This window comes from Protopterus annectens, chromosome 2.part0 (genome assembly GCF_019279795.1).
Source record: "Protopterus annectens isolate FY-2018-M chromosome 2.part0, PAN1.0, whole genome shotgun sequence".
NCBI classification, from domain to species: Eukaryota; Metazoa; Chordata; order Ceratodontiformes; family Protopteridae; genus Protopterus; species Protopterus annectens.
The window spans coordinates 478215891-478237286 of NC_056728.1; the positions used below are offsets into that span (position 1 = coordinate 478215891).

A 21396-nucleotide genomic window follows, 5' to 3' on the forward strand; every position below is an offset into this window, starting at 1 on the left:
CCAATGTCCTTGTTAATGAGATCCATGATAATCTGCTCCATGGCCTTGCAGATCAGGCTAGTTACGCTGATGGGTCTATAATTTCTTGGATCTGTGGAAAGGGATGACAGTAGCTGTCCTTCACTCAGCTGGGACAAAGCCGGTACTCAGGCTTTGGTTGAATAAGGTGCCTAATGGTGCTGCAAGTTCCTGCCTCAGTTCATGTAGGATGCAGCCTGGGATGTTATCAGGTCCCATGGAGGCTATATTTTTTGCCTTTGAGGGGGCAGTGATGACTTGTTCCCTAGAGATAAGGGGAGGGAAAAGGTATGGGGATGTCCTGTTTTACTGATGGGGGGATAGGGAAGTGACGTTTTCACTGAACCTGTCTGCCAGCAGGTTGACTATATCTACAGGGTTTGTGTATGTGGTATCCCTGACCACCAGCTCTGAGCAGATCTGGGTGTTTCCCTTGAGATTGCGGACATATGTGAAGAAAGCCTTATGATTGCTTTTAGTAGATGTGGCCAGTTTGGACTTGAAGTTTGCTTTGGAGGATTTCACTAGTGCTCCTATTTGCTTATTCAGGCTAAGGAGAGTGTGCTTCCAATTAGACACCTGCTCCTTCTTGGTCCTGGACAGCAATTTCTTTGATTTATTATACAGTTTATTTATTGCAGATGTCCACTATACAGGTTTACTCTTCCTTGAGAAGCATGATTTCATCCTGTCTGGTATTCCTATTTCCATGCAGCTATAAAAATGCTCATATAGTACTTTGGTGTAAGTTTGGACATATATGTGGCAGTTTCTGTGGAGGAGGGGGCTGTGAAGCTGTTTATACCTTCCCTCAGGAGGGCGTAATTAGCTTTGGAGAAGTTTTTTTGTTTGACCCTAGTTTGGGGTGGTCATATCTTACTAGGGATGATGACACTTTAGGGATATTGCAGTGGTTATTCATGTTGGTTAATAAATCCAAGATATTTTTACCTCTTGTTGGGGGGTGTCAACCAACTGGTCCAAGGCATTTGCATTGATGAAATCAAGGAATCTCTGGCCATTTGTGTTTTGGCATGAGTATTTCTTCCAATCTATGGTTGGATAGTTAAAGTCACCCAGGATCAGGGTAAAGGGTTGAATCTTGATAGATTCAAAGGGGGTCCAGATATATGGAGTGAGCATCTTGAGTCAGAGCTGGAGGCCTGTAGCTAGCTATGATTTGAATAGGGGTCCTTGTCAATTGTTAACTGCACCTGGAGTATTTCCTGTGCTTCATATTGTTTGACCAGCCTAGAGGTGTATATGCCTTTTATATATATTGCAACTCAACCCCCTTTTGTTTTCCTGCCCACAGCTTAGGGTCTGAATGAATAATAGGACGAGTAACCTGGTATGGCTGGGGTGCTCTCCACAGCTTTGAACCAGGTTACTGTGGCTGCACAAATAAGAAGTTATGTACTCACCATAATGTTCCATGTGAGTTGTTCCATCTCGTCGTCATTCTTCACGGATGGTTTCGGAGCCAATCCATCAGCTCCGACATGGCCGTTAGCAAAGCTCAAGGTTTACCAGTAGCTAGAGACCAAGCCCCTTATCCCATGATGCACTGCTGGATTTACCTCAGATCTTGTTTGCTGCATGTACCATATCCTTGTAAGAGAACTACTCTCCCAAGAGAAAAGGATTGAATAACCAGGATGAGACCAACCTCTAGGTCAACTATCAGCCAGGTGGAGGATGGCGGGAGGGATGTAAGAATGAAGGCGAGATGGAACAACTCACATGGAACGTTATGGTGAGTACATAACTTCTTAATGTGAAGTTGTTCAATCTCGCCGTTCACTCTTCACTAATGGGTAGCGTCCCTAGCACCCTCAATCTCAGGTGGCTCATGGGAGTACATTCTTCAGGACCATAGACCCAAAGGAAGCCCTGTCCCTAAAGGCCTTATCAGCTTTGTAATGAGTGATAAAGGTATGAGGTTTAGATCAAGTGGTTGCAGCACAAATGTTATCAAGGGGCAATTTGGCTTGAACTGCAGATGTAGAAACGGCTCTGGTAGAATGAGCTTTAATCTTGTGCAGTAAGGGCATATTAGCAGCTGAATAAACAAAAGTGATACAATCAGATAGCCATTTAGAAAGCACTGTTTTAGCCACTGGTCTACATTTTCTGGCTTCAGAAAAGGACACAAAGAGCTGGTCTGATTTTCTAACATCTTTTGTTCTGACCAAATAATATCTGAGCTGTCTGTGAACATCAAGTTTGTGCAGCATGTACTCTAATTTGTTGGAATGGTTAAGGAAGAAGACTAGCAACTCAATGACATGGCTGATATTGGATTCCGAACAAACTTTGGGTAAAAACAGGGGTTCGTCCTAAGAGATACTCTATCAGCACGAAAAATCAAATAAGGAGGGCTGATAGATAAGGCTTGAAGTTCTGACACTCTGCCGGCAGAAATAATAGCCACCAGAAATATGGTTTTCTATGATAAAAATTTGAGATCATAAGATGATGCTGGTTCAAATGGGGGGAGAATTATACAAGACAGCATAAAGTTTAAATTCCAAGGAGAATAAGGAGTTTTCACTGGAGGACTCATATGAAAAGTTCCTTTGAGAAAGGCCTTGGACAACTTGTGGGGCATTATGTTTAGCCCGTCCACTCTGAGATGAAAGTGGACCCGAACAGTAGCAGCTGCAGTTCCTTTACTAAAAATCAATCAAAAATTCTAAAATGGACGTCAGAGGGGCTTGATAAGGATCAATGTTCTGTTTAGAAGCCCATATGGAAAATCTCTTCCACTTACTAAGATATAGTCTTCTGGTGGACGGCTTATGGGACGACAAGAGGATCGGTCTTGTCTCATCAGAAAGATCATGAAGCCTGGCTATGAGGGGAACTGGAGCAGCCAAGCTGTGAACTTCAGTGACTGCAATGAAGGATGGAGGTCCCCCGACAGATGTGTCAGAAGGTCTGGAACGGAGTCCAGAATCCATGGATCCTCCAACAGACGATGATGAAGAAATGGGAACCAAATCTGCAGAGGCCAATGAGGGGCTATGAGGATGATAGTCCTTCCCAGCAACATTGCTTTCCGTAGAAGTCTGGCTTTAGAGGGATTGGAGGGAATGCACAGAGGAGACCTGGGGGCCAATCATGTACGAGTGCATCTCTTGGGGGTTCTCCCAGAAGGGGAATCAGAGCAAAGTAGCTTCTGCATTTCGTGCTGACGTGACTGTCAAAAAGATCGCAGCAAGGCTGGCCCCATTTGCGGAAAATCCTGTCTGCCATCTCTTGTTTGAGGGACCACTCGTGTGGCAACAAAATTTCCCTGCTCAGCTTGTCTGCTATCACATTGGATCTCCCTGGGATGTGCATTGCCAACAGAAAGTGCTGGGAGGAGATAGCCCACTGCCAAACTCTGAGGACTTCTCGGCAAAGGGGGTAAGACGTGGTCCCGCCTGGCTTGTTCAAGTACCAGACCCAGACATGTTGTCTGTCTGAATTGCAATTATCCCTAGAGGAAGAGTCCTGAAAGTACTGCAACACCAGAAGTATTGCTCTCATCTCCAGAACATTGATATGCAGGTGTGACTCTTGATCCATCCATGTGCCTTGGGCAGTCATTCCCTGAAAATACCCCCCCCCCCATCAGGGAAGCGTCTGTGGTCACAGTGGCTACTGGAGGGGGTAGAACAAAGAGACGTCCTATAGTTACATGAAGAGACATCAACCACCACTGGAGATCTCTCTTGCAAGAGTTTGTAATCAAAATCATATGACTCATTGGAAGTTCCTGATAAGACCATTGGGTGAACAGCAGCCATTGAAGAATCCGCACATGCATCCTTGCTAACGGTATGGCCAAGATCGCTGCAGCCATCAAACCTAACACTTTTAATACTTCTGCGGCTGGTGCTCTGTCCTTCGACACCAATGAACTGACATGCTGACAAAGAAAGACCCTCTCGATTGGTAGACGTAGAGTGGTGGTTGAGGTGTCTAACTCTGCCCCTATAAAGACAATATGCTGCAATGGCGACAAGGCAGACTTTTCCTGAGTTGATTGTAATGCCTAAGTGATGGCAGAGTGTCAGAGTGCATTCCCCTTGCCTGAATCAGTTGATGCCTGGTGGTGGAGGTAAGGAGACAAAAGTTTAGGTACGGAAACACCTGGAATCCTAGATACCTCAGGTGAGCTGTGACCCCTGCAATGCATTTGGTGAACGCTCTGGGGGCTGTAGTGAGACCAAAGGGCAGGGCTCAAAATTGATAATGATTGGCTCCCAGCCGGAAATGCAGGTGATCTTTGGATGGCCTGGCCATTTTTATGTGGTAGTACGCATCCTTGAGATCTATCGAGCACATCCAATTGTCTCTTCCTAAAAAGGGAAGTATAGACTGTAGCGTGCCCATCCGGAACTTCTCTTTCTTTACAAATTGGTTGAGTCTGTTGAGATCCAAAATAGGTCTCCAGTCCCCTGTTTTCTTGGGAACCAAAAAGAATCTTGAGTAAGTTCCGGATCCTATTTGGTCTGCTGGGACTGGCTGGATGAATTTTTTCTAGCAACTTGCGGACCTCTACAGTTGCTTTTTCCTTGTAACTGGGTGGAACGTCCAGGATTCTCCTTGGGGGCATGGGTAGGGTGAAGACCGGTATGAAATACCCACTGGAAATAGTACTTTGTACCCAGCTGTCATTTATGTCTTGCCAGGCATCTGGGTACAAAGATAAGTGACCCCTGACTGCCTCCAGAGCAGGACAGTCGGGTCTCCCTTCAGGAGCGCTGACAGAGTTGACCAGAGAAGTGATCTCTGTCACCCTGGTGTTGCGGACCCCCTCTGCCACGAGGGCAGCGTCTTCCATTGTTACCCCCCCCTCCTCTGCCCCTAGAGGGGGGTTGACCACGTGTGTCCTGAAAGGCTCCTTGGGCTTTTCGGAACCACATTTTCAGTCCCTGTTGGCCTTTGAGGCAAGGCTGAGTAGGGGTGGAAAAATGGACTCCGATGGCACAGTCTTCCCCTCCTGCTCACACCTGGTGAGAGTTTCCCTCACTTTGGGCCCAAAGAGAGATGAGCCATCAAAAGGTGTGTTGACAAATGAAGACATACAGGGCTCCGCGAAGGAACACAAGTGCATCCAGGAATGTCATCTTAGAGCGACTCATGTACCTGCTGCCCTACTCGTCCCATCAGCTGCTTAAGATATGAGACACATGGACGAGTTCACAATGGAATTTAGGGTAGCAAGCTGGGTGGCAACTTTGTCGGAAGCCCCTGCAGCTACAGTACCCTGAAGAGTATCTCCCAACTCCTTAAGAGATCTCTTTGCAGTGTGGTGAAGTGGGTCAAATAGTTCAGGGATAGGAGTGTAAAATTCACTGAACTAAACATGAGTTTCCCATATCGATCCATGATCCTGGACTCTCTGTTAGGAGGATGGATCGACGAGGAAGTCTCAAGACATTTCCTTGTTGGTGGCCACCGCCACACGGACTCCTTTGGACAAAATGTCTTTATCTGCGGGGGCAGAAATGAACTTGTTAGGCCTACAAGAGACAGGTTCCATGGACTCTGGTGACTCCTACACCCTCCGAGAGACCAGCTGCATGAGCACATCGAAGGGCGGAGACACCCAAGAGGTGGACGTTTGAGACCCAAAAGCCTTCAGGAGAACTGACTCAACCTCAGTAGGGCTTTTGGACTGCCGATCACCCCTCTGCTAAGGATCTAGAGTATCTCCGCAAAGGAGACATCCTGAGAGGGGGATCGTGGGGACCCTTCTGACTCATCCAAGTCAGTGTCAGATGTCAACGACTCCTGTGGGGAGTCCAGTGTTTCCTCTTACACAATCTCTTCCTGGGGAACCTTCTCAGTGGGAGCCTCTGGGGAGGTCTCGGAAAAGCAAGGGGCACCCTGTGGGGCTACCTGAGGCTCAGGGTCTCTACGCAAAAGCGGACAAAGGCACTTTGGGGGAAGACAAGGCCAGACCTGGTGTTGAGGATGCTTTTGGGGACAAGGCTCTCTTCATGACTTCGAAAGCATCACAGCTCTGATGAGGAGTCGACTGACCGGAAGGAACCGCCAGCTCCTCCCGCACCGAGGCCGTGGGCTCCGAGCTGGAGGTAGGAGCCAAGCTCATCCGAGCCGAGGCCTTAAGAGGAAGAGTCGGCACCGACAAGTCAGTGAGACTATCCTCCCCGGACCTGACAGGAGAGTGTCGACCCCTAGAGTCCCCAGTCAGTGCAGAGGACGTCAGAGTAGATGGAACCAATGACACTGGAAGCAAGGTCTAGGCTCCAAAGGCTCCACGATCAGCAGGTCAGCCCCCTATGGCTCCGAAGGTCTGGTATGGCTCGGAGGAGGAGCAGTCAAATCCGGGATGGTGGTCTTCGGTTCCGACGCTGGGGTCGGGGCAGACAACAATTTAGCAAGGCCTGGTGCCCGTAAGAGCTTCTGCACCAATCGGTCCATATCCATATCTGAGAGGCTGACAGAAGATTTAGAGGAGTGCACCGAAGGTGCAGATTGGAGGAGTGGAGGTACAGGTCTCTCAGAGATCGGCTCCAAAACTGTGGGCCGGCTCCGAAATGAAGAGACACTTGGCTCCGAGGGCTGTGGAGCCGAAGTCCTGGAATCCTCCACTTTCTTAGACTTTTTTCAAGTCTTTAGATGCCTTGGAGTCGGTTGAGGATTTTGAAGATTTAGAGGATTTGCTGGCCCCATCCTGGTCAGTCAAAGCTTCAGCAAGAGGATGCTTCATCAAATCTCGATCCACAAGCTTCCTTTTCCTCTCTAAAAGAACCCTTGAAGAAAAGGAATGGCAGGACTCCTGCAAGTGCACCGCACCCAAACAATACACGCAATGAACATGCCCATCCGTGGGGGACATCTTTTGACCACAGTCTGGACATTTTTTGAATCCAGACTTTGGGTGCTTGTCTTTTTCCTCAGACATTTTAATCAGGAACTATGCTTAACTATAAAAGCAAAACACACACTCTACAGTCTAACACAGCCTAGAAGTTATCACTATCCTTAGACTCAAGAGAACACGTCTAATTAACAACACACTAACAATGGCCCGGAGAAAAAACGGGGTCAACAGTTTAATACAGCCTAAATGACCATACTTTTAAATATGCAACACACTCTTAACAATGGCCCGGAAAATATATATATATATATATATATATATATATATATATATATATATATATATATATATATATAGATAGCAGAACTATGGATATAGATGAAAACACACACACTGAAAAATGGCTGCTACAAATATATTAAACAATGAAGCACCAAGGGAATAGGTCTAAAGAGACAACTACAGGAGCTTAATATACAACTAATCTATCTATAAACGGTAAAGAAATATTGAAAAAACTTGTGAAAAGCGATTTTTATATCGAAAAAAGGCTCACGTGAACTGGAACCACTGAGATCCGTGCCACAGCAAACTAGATCGGAGGTAAATCCAGTAGTGCATCATGGGATAAGGGGCTTGGTCTTGAGCTACTGGTAAACCTTGAGCTTTGCTAACAGCTGTGTCGGAGCCGATGGATCAGCTCCGAATGCATCAGTGAAGAATGAATGGTGAGATTGAACAACTTCACATTGTCAGCTTCTTCCAGGGTTAAGAATGCTTGCAATGAGTGCAGGTTCATGTTTAGACTCCTAGCATTTAGCAGAATGACCTTTAATTTACATTTTGATGAAATCATCATGTTGGTAGTTTTGACCTCATGGCACTGCCTAAAAAAAGCACTATGGGGAAGGCAAGAGCCTTTGCCAAGAGTCTGAAGCCCAAGGGAGACAGATAGGCCATCTCTGGCAAAGCATCATGGCTTGTCAATCATGTCATCCCAGGCTGTCAGGTACTGGATCCCCTTTGAATGATACCAGAAACTAAGCCAATTGTTGAAGTCAATAATTTTATGTTTGTATTGAGGCATCATTCTGGGTGACAGCAGAATGCTGCTTAAGGCTAGGGACATACCTGCCTGGGATACATACTCAGCGAGCTCGATCATGTCTCTCTTCATATAGTCCAGGGAGGTACGTCTCATGTCATTCACTCCAACACGGACTATGACAGAGTCATAACAGTACCTGTTGAGAGACTTCAGTGCATTGGTGATGTCGCAGATTTTGGCACCCAACAAACCAATTGTGACTTTCTCCTTATCGAGCCTGGTGAGGGGCACATCTGTGTGTCTCGCAATGGAGTCTCCTATGACTAATATGTTGGGTTTATGTTCAGGCCTTAGTGTCTGTGAGACACAGGTGTGTGGACTACGTGTTGTGTGTGGTGTCGTGGACAGTGGAGTTTGCATGTGTTTATGCCTTGGAGGTCTCTTTTGTTTGGGTATGCTTTTGTTGAGGACCTCTGCATATGTGGGAGTGAGTTGTGTAGGTGTGGGTGGTGTTTGAGGTGTGGTGTTCATGTTGTTGAGGACCTCCGCATATGTGGGGGTGTGTTGTGTAGGTGTGGGTGATGTCTGAGGTGTGGTGTTCATGTTGCCAGCCTTCTCAGTGCCAGATATACTGGTTTGTGGGGGAGAGAGCAATGACACTATGTGCTTAATGTAATTACATCTCTCACAAACTGTGTTCCTAGGTGGTAATAGTAGAGGGTTGTCTGTGTACATGAGGCAGTTGCTACACTGTTTCAGGAAGCCCAGATCGGCCAGACTAGCAGGAGAAAATGTAATAAATTGTCCATCCATATTTGTCAGAAACTGAAAGAGCTAAGAGGGTAAAGGGAGAAACGTCTACGAGTAGTACTACTAGATGACAACAAAGTGCTACTACGGGAAAACTTGTAGCTGAAATACCTCAAAAAGGGTTAAAAACTGTCCAGCTGAAGCTCTGGATGCAGCAGACCTGTATCTAGACTATGCTACTCAATTTTAAAGTTAAGAGCTCAGTAAGAAAAAACTCACAATGAAGCACAGATTAATCACTTATAGTCAAAAGAATAGAACTTGCTATATGAAAAAATACAGTTAAACAGCAACAAAATGCAGTAAAATGCAGTTAAACAGTAAGGAACTGCAGTAGATAGCAATGAAATATAGTTAATAGGTAACTGGAACCAATAGTAAAGCTACTCATATTTATTTTTACAAAATGTGTTCACATAAACAGAAAGGAAAGCAAGCATTTTCATATTTAAAAATAAAAATAGTTTTTAAACCCTGTTGACTCTACAAATCACCTAATTCATCTTAAAAAACACATTTATTGAATTATCACTTGTAACATAGGCAAACTTATATAAAAGTAAACAGAACATTACTAATAAGTTTACATTTACAAATATTATACACCACACACATTCTTCTATAAAGAATATAATTAATGCAACATTGGATAAATTGTTAAATTCCTGCCTTCTATTAAACCCCAATGATCCTCCAAATCATTAGTCTGCATGTACTGTTTCCACAATTTCCATTTTTCTATGTAATTTGCTCCTAGCTTTTTCTAAAGATTCAACTTCCTGTTCTTTTATCGCGGTTACAATATTCTGTACTTCAAGTACACTTGGTTTAGACTTTGATTTCCATTTTCTAACTGCTGTTTTGGCAACCACCAGAATTAAACTTAATTGAGGCCTTACTAGGTTCTAGGCAATTCAGATTCTGTATACCATCTGAAAAAAAAATGTCCTTAGTTACATTCACTTGCACAACCAGTATTCCGATAAGAGTACTTTACAGGGAATTTTTAAAGTCTGCCAACTTATTACACTCGAACAACATACGTTTTCAGCTACATCTTTCTTCCTCTATCATACCTCCAACATTTACACTCCAACAGAAGATAAATTCTTAGAGGAATCTGTTTGGGGTATAAAAGTACTTATGTAAACACTTCCAAAGAAAAATTCTACATCTTCTGCACTTTGTTGCATATTTCGGAGCTATACACATGTCCTCTCATTGTTTCTTTGTGAATTACTTATCTACTCTCTCTTCCCAATCTTTTCTGACCTCCTCTGATTGATTCCTATAGTTATCACATGATATTTTATATGCCCTACTACTAAACATCCCTTTGTTAACAGCAGCTTCTATTCTAGACTAAACTAAAAACTCAACCAGTGCAGGTCTTTCACTTAGAATTCCCCTATCTCTTTCTCTTTGTCTATACTAGATACCAATCCTTGATAGTGAAGGCAGTCTCTAGCCTACAGTCCAAACATCTTCTTGGCTTCTTCCCATTCTATTACCTTTCCCTCTCTAATTATTTGTTTCCAATACCCTGTTTCCTTTGTCAGCTTCTTCCAGTATATTCCAGCCCCCTCTTACCTATTCTCTGTACTGCTAAGTGCAGCCATCCCTATCGGCAGAATCTCCTTTCTCCGTTCCACTGTTGCCTTAGTCCTCAACATATTTTCTGCTACTTTAGGAACAGAATATTTAGTAAGACTGTCATTATTCTCCTTAAGGATCTGCATCCAAAATCCCAGTCTCTCCTTAACTGTTGTCCCCCCCCCCCCGTACCATCATGCTGGAAAATAGCCGTTGTGGCTGTAACACCTAAATAGGGTAAAGTTTTAAAACCATGATTATCTCATTTAATCTATAGTGCTTAATAGCTCCTTATGGTGTTCCAGACATTTTTTTGGATCTGGCTTCTTTAACAAAGTGACCTACCAGATAATAATAAGCAGTGTTAGAAAGTGACAGACATTTGAGCTTCAGAAAGTTCATGCTAATGCAAAACCTGTTATTCTATCTACTTTCTATGCTTGTAACAACAATATTTAAAGATTGTCCCTATTTTCAGGCCCCCCCCACCCCACATTTTTTATGGCTTTGTCCAAATTTCTTGCTCTAAGAGGTTGAGAGGTATGCATGGAGCATCTGTAAACTCAGGCTACATAATGCCATGATGCATTTTGCTGACTACACAAATGGACTCATCCTTTCATGCCAAGAGTAAGCATCTTCCTGCAAAGAAATAACCACCATAGACTGTCACTACATTATTAAACAAGTAACACAGGAATACATGCATGCTTAAGTTGCAGAAAAGAACAGCAGCAGTTAGAAGAAGACCACTCATTCACATGAGGGTAGAAGGAGGCTATTTGTGATCTACCAAGGAGGGTCCTCTAGTTGTTGTTGTTGTCTTTCGGCTTTTCCCGGTTAGGGGTCGCCACAGCGGAACTCCGGTCCGCTAATGATTGGCAGTTTATTTTTACGTGCCGAGTTGCCAGCCCTGACGCACAACCTTAAACAAAGGTACACCCATTCACCATGTCTCCACTCAGAAGACGCTCTAGCTGAGAATCGAATCGGACAGCGTCTTACTGTGAGGCGACAACGCTACCGCAGCACCACCACCGTACCTTATAAGATAATTGTTACAGTTAGTGTTGAAGATCCTAGTTGACTGGTTTAAAACAGCCTTTGCTAATGAAGCAGTAACAACACTCCCAAAGCACTGAGTTTAACTCTTTACTCAAGCCTATGTTGTCTTTAGTGAATGTTAATTCATCTTATTTTACTACTTTTTTTTAAAGTTCCAGATTATACAGGGATTCTGTTACTAAATCATTTGAATATAAACAAAACTTTATGGTTAACCAGTCAGCATACTAACATACATACATTTCTAGAACATCCACTTTCCCACCCCCTGCTTTATTGCCGTAATATGTACATCTGCTTTTAGTACATTAAAAAAAAAAAACACCATGTCAAATACTCATTTTGTGGTCATGTTTGCTTTTATTTTGTTTTAGATCTGAAGTCTGCTGACATTATCTTGTACTGTAGTACAGCATACTAGGTGCATACTTCAACTACTGCGATTTTTTTCTATAATAACTTTAAATCACCCTGCAGCAGAGAAATACAATTTTTGTAAAGTGCATTAGTTTAAGGCACAGTTCTATAAATACTACATCCATCACAGCTGTTGATAATAGAGAGAATCTACCTTGCCTGACATTTCTTTTTATTAATCCATTTGTTAATAAGGTAAGCAGAGAGACAAGTGGCTCATTTCAGGGTGACCCAATGGAAATAAATAGTAATTGGCAGAGTGCCACACAGTATATAAATGAACAGTGAAGCAGGGAAACCCAGCACAAAGAGATGAAGCTGATTAGCTGTTCACAGCATTACACTTGTATTGCATTATATTATATTACAGTACTTTAAATTACATCAGGTATCGCAGCATTATAGAGTCCAGTAAGTTTCAGCATTAACTTAACGATGTATTATGCTCAGGCTACCAATAACATGGAACATACCCTATGAGAATTATGTATTTTTACAGATCATTTTGTGTATGAAGCCTTGATTTTCCAGCATCTGACAGGCTATAATATGCAGAAGGTTCTAGTAACTATACTACTGTACACAGCTTTCAACTGGTTTACATATTCTCCCATAAACAGAAAATGTAACACATCACTTTGGCTCAGATGCATTTGAATTATCTACTGTGCTGAGTTGAACTGGTTTTCCCAGTGCCTGCTTTTTTTTTGGGGGGGGGGGTACTCCCATTTCTTTCCAAAAATGCACTGGCTACAGTCTAAATTGTTCATATATGATTATGTTTACACCTACCACTGTGGCTTGGGTTGTGGCTGAAAAGACTTCATGATGACCAATTCATTTACATGATTAACAACTGAATACATTTTAAAAAAAGCATGAATAAGAAACTGTGTACTTTGAGCATATATAAAATATGTAATTATGACATTCACCATAGTTGGACTTGCACAGCTCTGAACAGAGTTCAGGCACATCGGTTATACTATTGACTATTGCCATAAAAATGACAGCAAAAGTACTCTAGTTCATGCAATGCTCTATTTTAATACTTAACCCTATCACCTTATCAAGCAATATTCTAAACCATACCTCTCAACTGTTCAGATGTTTGGCACATAGTTTTGGTCTGTTCCTCATAAAATTTGTGGGTTTCTGGCAAATCACTAGGATGATCTGAGGACTGAAGTCACTAAATAATGACATCCATTTGAGTTTCAGACTTCATTTCCTTCAGAAAATGTATTTTAAAACAAACCCTATTATTCTAGCAACTTTCTAAGTTTACAAAAGCACTATTTAAAATATGTCCTTATTTTTGGTCCTTTGTCTCCACATTTTGTTAGGTTTTGTCCAGATTTCTTGCTCTAAGAGGTTGAGGTATGATCTAAACGTGCAATTCCTGCTATACAATTATCCACGGTAACAGTGGCCAAGTCTCAGGTTAGTTACGTCCATGCAGTACAATGTTAAAATCTTATCTATATTTTACTGCTACAAACACTAATTCTCTGGTATGTACCACTCACAACTCTACTCTTTTGAGAAAGGGTTACAATTCAAAAGTGAAAGCAAACCAAAAATCAGAAATGAAAATAAACAATGTTGCTTCTGTAAAGCATCACAAAAGGTAATAAGCTTCAACATGAATACATTTGTATAGCAGGAGACATTTAAATTAGTAATAGCTGGTAGCAAAAGACCCTCCAGCTATTGTTTCCATTTGTGAATTCTTACACTCCAAAGGAAATGTTTCTCTGTAATGTACTACGAGTTTCTGAAATATACTGTTTCTGAAGCCTTAAAATTCAGTCTGAAACGTACTGTAGTGGCAGTGTCAATATAAAAAGAATATCGATAACATTCTACTACAAACTGACACACTTCCACAATAATCTCTTTAAATCTCTACTTAAAACATTTTTTGTGCAAACACTAGACCTCCTCCAACTGCAAGTGGATACCAGCAACTGAAAAATTGTAGGCCTAACCAACATCAACTTACTGTTTTTGATTGACACCAGGTAACACACTGATGTAGTCCAGGACTATGGCAGTCCTGCACCTCCATTTTAATGTAAATATTCAAGTTTAAATTACTCAATCTACCACTCCATCGCTGACTTCACTACCAAATAAAACAAGTGCTGCTTCCTAATCCTTCTGACTCCTAAGGATTCTGCCATTTTCCACAGTGGCTCTGCATGGATGCACGTGGCTTGTTATGGAAGGAGGGGAGAGTATAGATGCAGAGAGCTTGAAACAACCAAATGATCCTGATCAATTAAGTCAAGACTTTGAAACAAGCAAAAAATTAAAAACACCTCTGCAGAATCAAAACTGGATTTTATTTTATTTACAGTAACAGGATAAGAAAGCAGCAGAATACGATGTGTGGTGCCCATGCATTGTAAAACAAAAGTATTGATGGCATGAGTTTTCACAAGTATCTGCAGGCCAACCAAATACAGAAAGCAACATCAGTGTACAGTGGGTATGGTAATTCTGAAGTTTTTTTACGTAAAAAAATATAATAGGGTTGGTGAAGATCACTTTTTTTTCTGTTTTAGTTATGGATACAAAATCATAGGGTGTAGCCACCAAGTTTGGGTATTAGTAACTCTCCAACAGTGAGAAATGAAAGTTTTTAATACAGGTGTGATGGGGTCTCCCAGTTAACCCAGAGCCCTAGGCAGCTACATAAAGATCCCTGTGCTAAATGCAACTATGAGTTGAGTAGTTTATCAGTCAATGTTTTGGCAGTTACAATTTCCCCATAAGGACTGTATTTTCATTGATGTTACATCCTGGAGTTTTAGAAGGAAATTGTCATGCTTTGTAGAGAACAAAGATTTTGCACAAGAGATTCATTAGCAATGATACGAGTTACAGTCATACCTCTCAACTGTTCAAATTTTCGCAAAATGTCAGTTTGGTGTGTTCTTCATAAAATTTGCAATATTCTAGTAAATCACCTAGGGCTGAACTCTTAAATAATGCCAAACATTTGAGTTTCAGACTTCGTATCCTTCAGAAAATGCATGATAACAACACCACCTGCTGTTCTACCAACTCTCTTTCATTTTTAAGAGTAATACTTAAAATCTGTCCCTAGTTTTGTGCCCTTGTTGCCCCTTTCCTCCCCTTTATTTTTTGCTTTGTCCAGATTTCTTGCGCTAAGAGGTTGAGAGGTATGGTTACAGTATAAGCAATTTCTAGACTGGAGCGGTTTCTTGCCTACTGGCTTTTAGGTGTTTTCTTACAGACACTTCGAGACCACACCTATCCAAATGGATATGCACTAATGAAGGAAGGAACATACTAGAATTTGTGCAATGCATTTTTAGATCTTTAAACCATGTGTCTGTGATGGTACAGATATCATCCGATCACCTAAACTGAGTTTATAGCTTTGAACATGTACAAAAAGAAAATTCTCATGGACATGACTTACAGAATACACTGCTAGTCTCCAAAACCTGAGTTACAAGGCAAACCTTGCCTGAGCTTTAAGCATTTAATAGTTAGGCACTGAAAACAACTCTTGGACTACATACATAACTATTATATATTTTGACCATAAAACTACACACAAGCATGGCTATTCTCTCTCTCTTTGTTTCTAGGTACATACTAGGCATGTGGCCCAGAAAAACATTAAGCACCCCACAAAAAACATGGATAATACAGGCTCCCCAAATGAGGACTACCATGCTACATACTCCAAGGGGGACCATCTAATCTTCCAGATTAGATTTGAATATCACCAATATGTTTCTTTGCTTGGTGTGTACTGGAAGTCTATTCTGTAAGTACGGGATTTGTTGGGTTAATCATGCCAGCAAGTTTGATGCATGTATCAGTGAAGGTAATTTTTGGTGCCAGTGTTTGTGGTGTTACTTATTTTGTGTGTATGTGCAGAACATCAAGCAGCGTGGGGGTTTCATGGCTTAGAAAGCCAGGCATGGATCACCAAAAGGGAATCAGCATGAGACAAAATGCATTGAGAAAGCATTTAATTTAATCAGTGTAACCTTAGTGAGTTTAAACAACTATTTTATGGTCAGAAATATATGAGGTCTTTCAAGTTGGATAAAATGCTATGACAGGTACATGCGGAAGGGGAGGTTATAGTCTATGATGGGTTAGATAATGGAGGTACACCGACAGATTATGATTTCCTTACTCTCAGAAGATATGAAAGAGAGAGGAAAATGCAACTGCCATCTGTCTGCTTAAATAATTTAGTTTCTTCATTCCCTTCTTCTGTCTACATACCTTGCTCCAACTCTGTTTTTGATTGTGTTTCTTTACGATAGCAGCTCTGATGCCACTCTAGATATAATGCATGCATATACTGTGCTTTTTCAGTCACTCTGTATATAATGTCATTTACCTATTGCCTGTATACCCTTAAGGCAACTATGATATCCACTGTGTATATAATATATGTATATACTGCACTCTGTCATTCTTTCTGTATATAATGTCATGTATGTATTATGTTTCCTCAGGCTAAGACTGAAATGGGTCCAATGGGATCAGTGCTCAACTCCAGTTAAATTCAAAATAACAATAAAATAACTTTGGAAACTAACTGCGGTAGGTACAAGGATGTTCTGGGTACAAGTGACACGATGGTCAAATGATAGTTCAGTGCCAAATTACAAGATCCCAGATGACAGAGTCAGTTTAAGGGGATGCTTTTGATGTGGTATGAAGTTGTGAATTTCTGCTTGAAGAATAAACCACACTTCCTTTTGTGGCATTAAATTTAAGCCCATGACCAGTGTACCAAACACTGGTCTGATTCAGACTGCTTTGAAAAATATGTGCATCTTTTGGGGTACATATAATCACTGGCAAAATTAGTGAGCTACAGCCTATCAATACCTGCCTTTAACTCAAATAAGGAGATGCAAGAGTGGGGGGCCCAGCAAAAAGCAGAGAACTCCACTGCTAACACACTTTTGCATGGACGAGATACCCTTGACCCTTACTGTGCGAGTCCTGCTACTGAGCTTGTTGGATATCCAGTGGATGATGTTTGGATTAATGTTACATTATGTAAACCTGTTGATAAGTGTGGACAGTGTGGCCCATATCTATGGCTCCTGTGACCCTATCACAGAAACCGATTAGAATGAGTAGACAGGACCCACTCTTTAATAAAACCAATCTGCTTTGGACTGAGGGACCAAAGTATCCCTACATCATTGTTTATGAAATCAACTATGATAATTCCATGACCTTACAAATGCCGCTAGTGAGATTTACACATCTGTAATAACATGGATCTGTGGTGGAGCCATTATAGCATTTTCCAAGCCTCAAGTACACAAGCACTGGAAAGATTAAGATCAACTAGGATACGTTGGTGGTTAGCAAGAGGCACCAGATACTTGACCAGGCCCACAAAAGTATGATATTGATGTTTGCTAGAGATGATGGGGGAACAGGAGTTAGCTGGGCAATGGAGGGTACTGAAAGTTGGGTAGATGTGACAAAACTGAGGATAAGTCTGGTAGCAACGATGCCGGAAATGGTCTTATGATCACAGTAACTGGAGCCATTTGATATTAATTCAGTGCAGAACTGTTATGTCCGAGATGGATACAGTTTTTTTTTTAAATAAATTAACTTACTAACAACCGCACTACTGGCACACAAAATGAAGAAAACAGAACAAGGAACGTCAGTCAATATAAAGACAAAATAAGCCTTCAAACTATTACAAGAAATTAACAATCAAATCCATGTTTCTTTACAGAAATGTTTATAAGAATTAACATGGGTTGAAAAAAGGGTTAGCTCTCTAAGTCCACAGAAAGTTACATAAATCCTGATACTCTCTACCATAACTCATAACTCATACTTAAGTGATAATTCCAAATCTTATATTCAAATGCATGGAAGTTTTCTAAATTTCATATGGACTATATTTGCTGTGCTTTAATATGATTACCATAAAGATTACCACAATTCTTAACCAGGTATACCACAATACGGTTTGAGGAAAACAGGGATCCTCCACTCCTAGCAGCCAAAGAACAGCATTTTAAAGGGGAGGTGGGGGTGGTAAGCACCACCTCAAACCATACAACGTAGCATTTTCTACAGATTCCATAGCTTACTAAAAACTAAGTATGCTTACAAGTCCATAGGATATGCACAAGACAGAGCCTACTCTCGGAGGGAGGGAAACTCGCTGTAATTGAATGTACTGCTAAATCTCCCATCACCTTAGTCTACACATCCACTCACTCACCATCTCCCTTCCCAGGGAGGCTGGAATTACTACATCAGTCCCTAAACCTTGCAATAACTGGAACTCTGCCTCAAGCCACAATTCTGTGAAAGTTTTCACTAACAATATTATTGTGCAATAGCCTGTAGTTACTACATCAGTCCCTGACCCTGAAATAGCCGGAGCTCTGCCACAAGGTACAACTCTGTGAATGTTTTCACTAATGATATTATTACTGTGCAATAGCCTGTGGTTACTACATCAGTCCCCGACTCTGAAATAGCAGAAACTCAGATAAGCTTTATGTATGTTGAGCCCGTGCCGTTTAAACAAGTATGCAAGTAATTACAACATTCTTTTGATGCACTGGTTAAAGTCAATGAATGCTTACTAAGTGATATAATCTGCTTATCAGTGTAATGCTACGTTCTGATAATTTGCTCTATACACTGTATTACTGTGATTCTCCATCAGTAGAGCTTCTACAAAACATATTTTGGCCTTACATTCTAAACTTTCTGACCTTCTCTCTACTCTTAAAATAGTCCACATTCTCTTACTCTGACTCACCATAGTCATTCTTCCATCTCTTGGAATATGCTAGCCATTTTATTGCTCCATATAATCTTATTGGTTTAGTAGAGTTTCTCTCTTTTCTTTCCTTTTAGGGCCTGCGGTCACTACATTGGTCCCTGACCCTGAAATAGCAGAAGCTCTGCCACAAGGCATACCACTCCGAAAGTTTTCACTAAGAATATTGTCAGTGTGTAATATAAACAAGTTTAACAAGAACAGCCTTGCTGTGCATAAATACTTGCCTGCCCTGTGCTCGAAAGTGGCTGTGACATTCTCCCCAAAGTAGTGGTCCTTGCACTCTAAGGACCACTTACTAAACTGGCCACTGTCTTGGCTCTTGACCAACGGATTATGGCAGCTATTTTGCTTCCCTAGCTGCTTGGGGACTGCTTTCAGTGCTTGAAAGAAAACCTGTTCTGCTCTGAACCTCCTTATTAATTGCTCCCAGTAATAAATTTGCCTGAGGGTGGGAAGCTCTTTATGCTCAACTTCGCTTTCCTCCCACATCTTACTCTACCACTATACTTCTTACATATACACATCACCTGTGACACCCATTCTCTGTATCTTCCCAGACAATTTTACTACGATCAAAGAAACACTCCTGTTTCTATTCTCTCCTTCCCTACTATCAAACATTTAGCATCAGTTCCAAATGCCATTCTAATCCCCATATTGCTTGGAACTATATCTTCTCCTACTCAAGCCTCTCCCCTATTGTACTTCTAGCTCGTTTCTGAGCAAAACTCCATTTCATCCTTGCAATTTTTTCTCATATACATCAGATAAATTAATCTCTCATCAGATGCTCTAGATCTCTCAGCCTTCCTCTTATCTCTCTCTATTTGTTTATACTCCCCCATATCAATACACAATTAAACTAGTACTACTTTCCTTACCATACCTATTCTACACTGTTAACAGACTCCTTGCCATGTGTAAATCAATCCTCATTCATCTCAATATTTCCCTATACTTTCCTAATGGTCCCTACACCTAGCTATCAATCTCTGTGCCTACCTATCAATTCTACTTATCATCTTACTCTACTTTACTACCTATAACTGCATCCTTCCACACCCCTCCAACCATACACTACCCCCTAACAATACATCCTTCTAAATCCCAAATATGCCACTGTTTCATCTTTTGTTGGTAGCATTTCTCACTATACTCACACTCTCAACCAGCTATCACAAATCTCTCGCCCACTGTTACTTACCTATGCCTACCACACAATACTGAAACCAGAATACCACAACACATTTCTCCATTATCTCCTCCGGCCTACATTATCATCCTGAAACAGAAACAAGCAGCACATGCTCCACCATTATTCAAAATCAAGTATAATCTCAAGACCAAATACAAGTGGCTCTTCAATAGTCATACCTTTACTGGACAGTAACCGTTAAAGGGGATCTACATTCCGTTCCTGGACCCAAAAATCTAAACCCAGACCCCACCAAACCAGCCCCCACACATCCCAAAAATGAAACAGACTACTTCTCCAACCACGCAGGACTTAAAATACTACACAGTAACCTGAGGAGTCTCTATAACAAAATCAAACAAGTTTATACCTGTGTAGCCCAGTACTCCCCTTATCTGTTCATAGCCACAGGAACCTGGTTAAAGACATTTACCAAAAAGATACAGAAGTATTCCCACCAGGTTATAATATACTCCAACTAAATACTAAACAGAAATGTTTTAAAGCTCATCACGAACCATGATACTGTACCCACTTTCAACAATGATGAACTTTTCATCTCACTCCTCAATCATGCTACTCACAAATCTCTAGCTATCATAGGTCTATATATACCATCTGGTAACAACTTTTCCATACTGGAAGAGATCCTCTCTTGCATCTTGGCAAGCATAAGAATGGAAACCATCTTGCTAGCAGACATCAACATAGACTGGCAAAAGAAAGCCCTAGAAAACCCAGCAAATTCAATTTAGCAATACAGCTTGTCTCGCCTGATCAAGACTCCAACCAGAATCAACAAGGCCTCATCTAAAAATCCATCATAGACTGGATTCTAACACCCACCCCAAACAATGTTGCTACAAGTGGCACCCTACTCAACAGCCCAAGTGACCACCAGCTACGCTACATAAATCAGACACCCCACACGGTTCATTACTATAACATAGTCCGAAATCTCAGCAACTTCAATAAGCCTGCGCCAGATCAACTGGCTCTATTTAAAACTCTTCCCCTTGATGAAGCAGAGAACACATTTAATACAATATTTATAAATATTCTAGCAGAGCAAGCACCATTAAGAACCAAAAAAAAGAGTAAGCAACTTAAAGATAAAGCCTGGAAGCCATGCCTACAATCAAACTCTCAAACATCTCTACAACAATATAGGCAGAACCATAGCAAACGATGCATAAAACAGGACTAAAAAGCTTATAGCAGCACATTCAAACAATCAAAAAAAACTTCTGGAAGTCAATAAACATATTGCTCTGTCCTGGAAAATCAACACAGCGTAAAGCATTGCTTCATAGTTTAACTCCCATTTTATAAATACAGTAACCTCCCTCCTATAAAATATTTATTTATTTGACATTTGTTAACCGGGACAGTCTGAATGGGTCACAAGACTCATTTTCAGCAGAGGCCCAGAAAGAAAAGCTCCACAATTTTAGAAAATTACAAGACTTACAAGCAAACTACAATATGTTAAGTATAGAGAGTACATTGCTAATTTAACTGTGATAACACTTTACACAAAGACTTAAACCAAAATTAGTAGACAT

The 21396-nt window shown here is 41.4% G+C and overlaps 1 protein-coding gene across 2 annotated transcripts in view; it reads right to left on the bottom strand.

Annotated features, from left to right (window-relative positions):
* LOC122793129 (FGF1 intracellular binding protein) overlaps positions 1 to 21396 on the bottom strand; it is a 544410-nt gene that overhangs the window by 465899 nt on the left and 57115 nt on the right. The window lies entirely within an intron of this gene.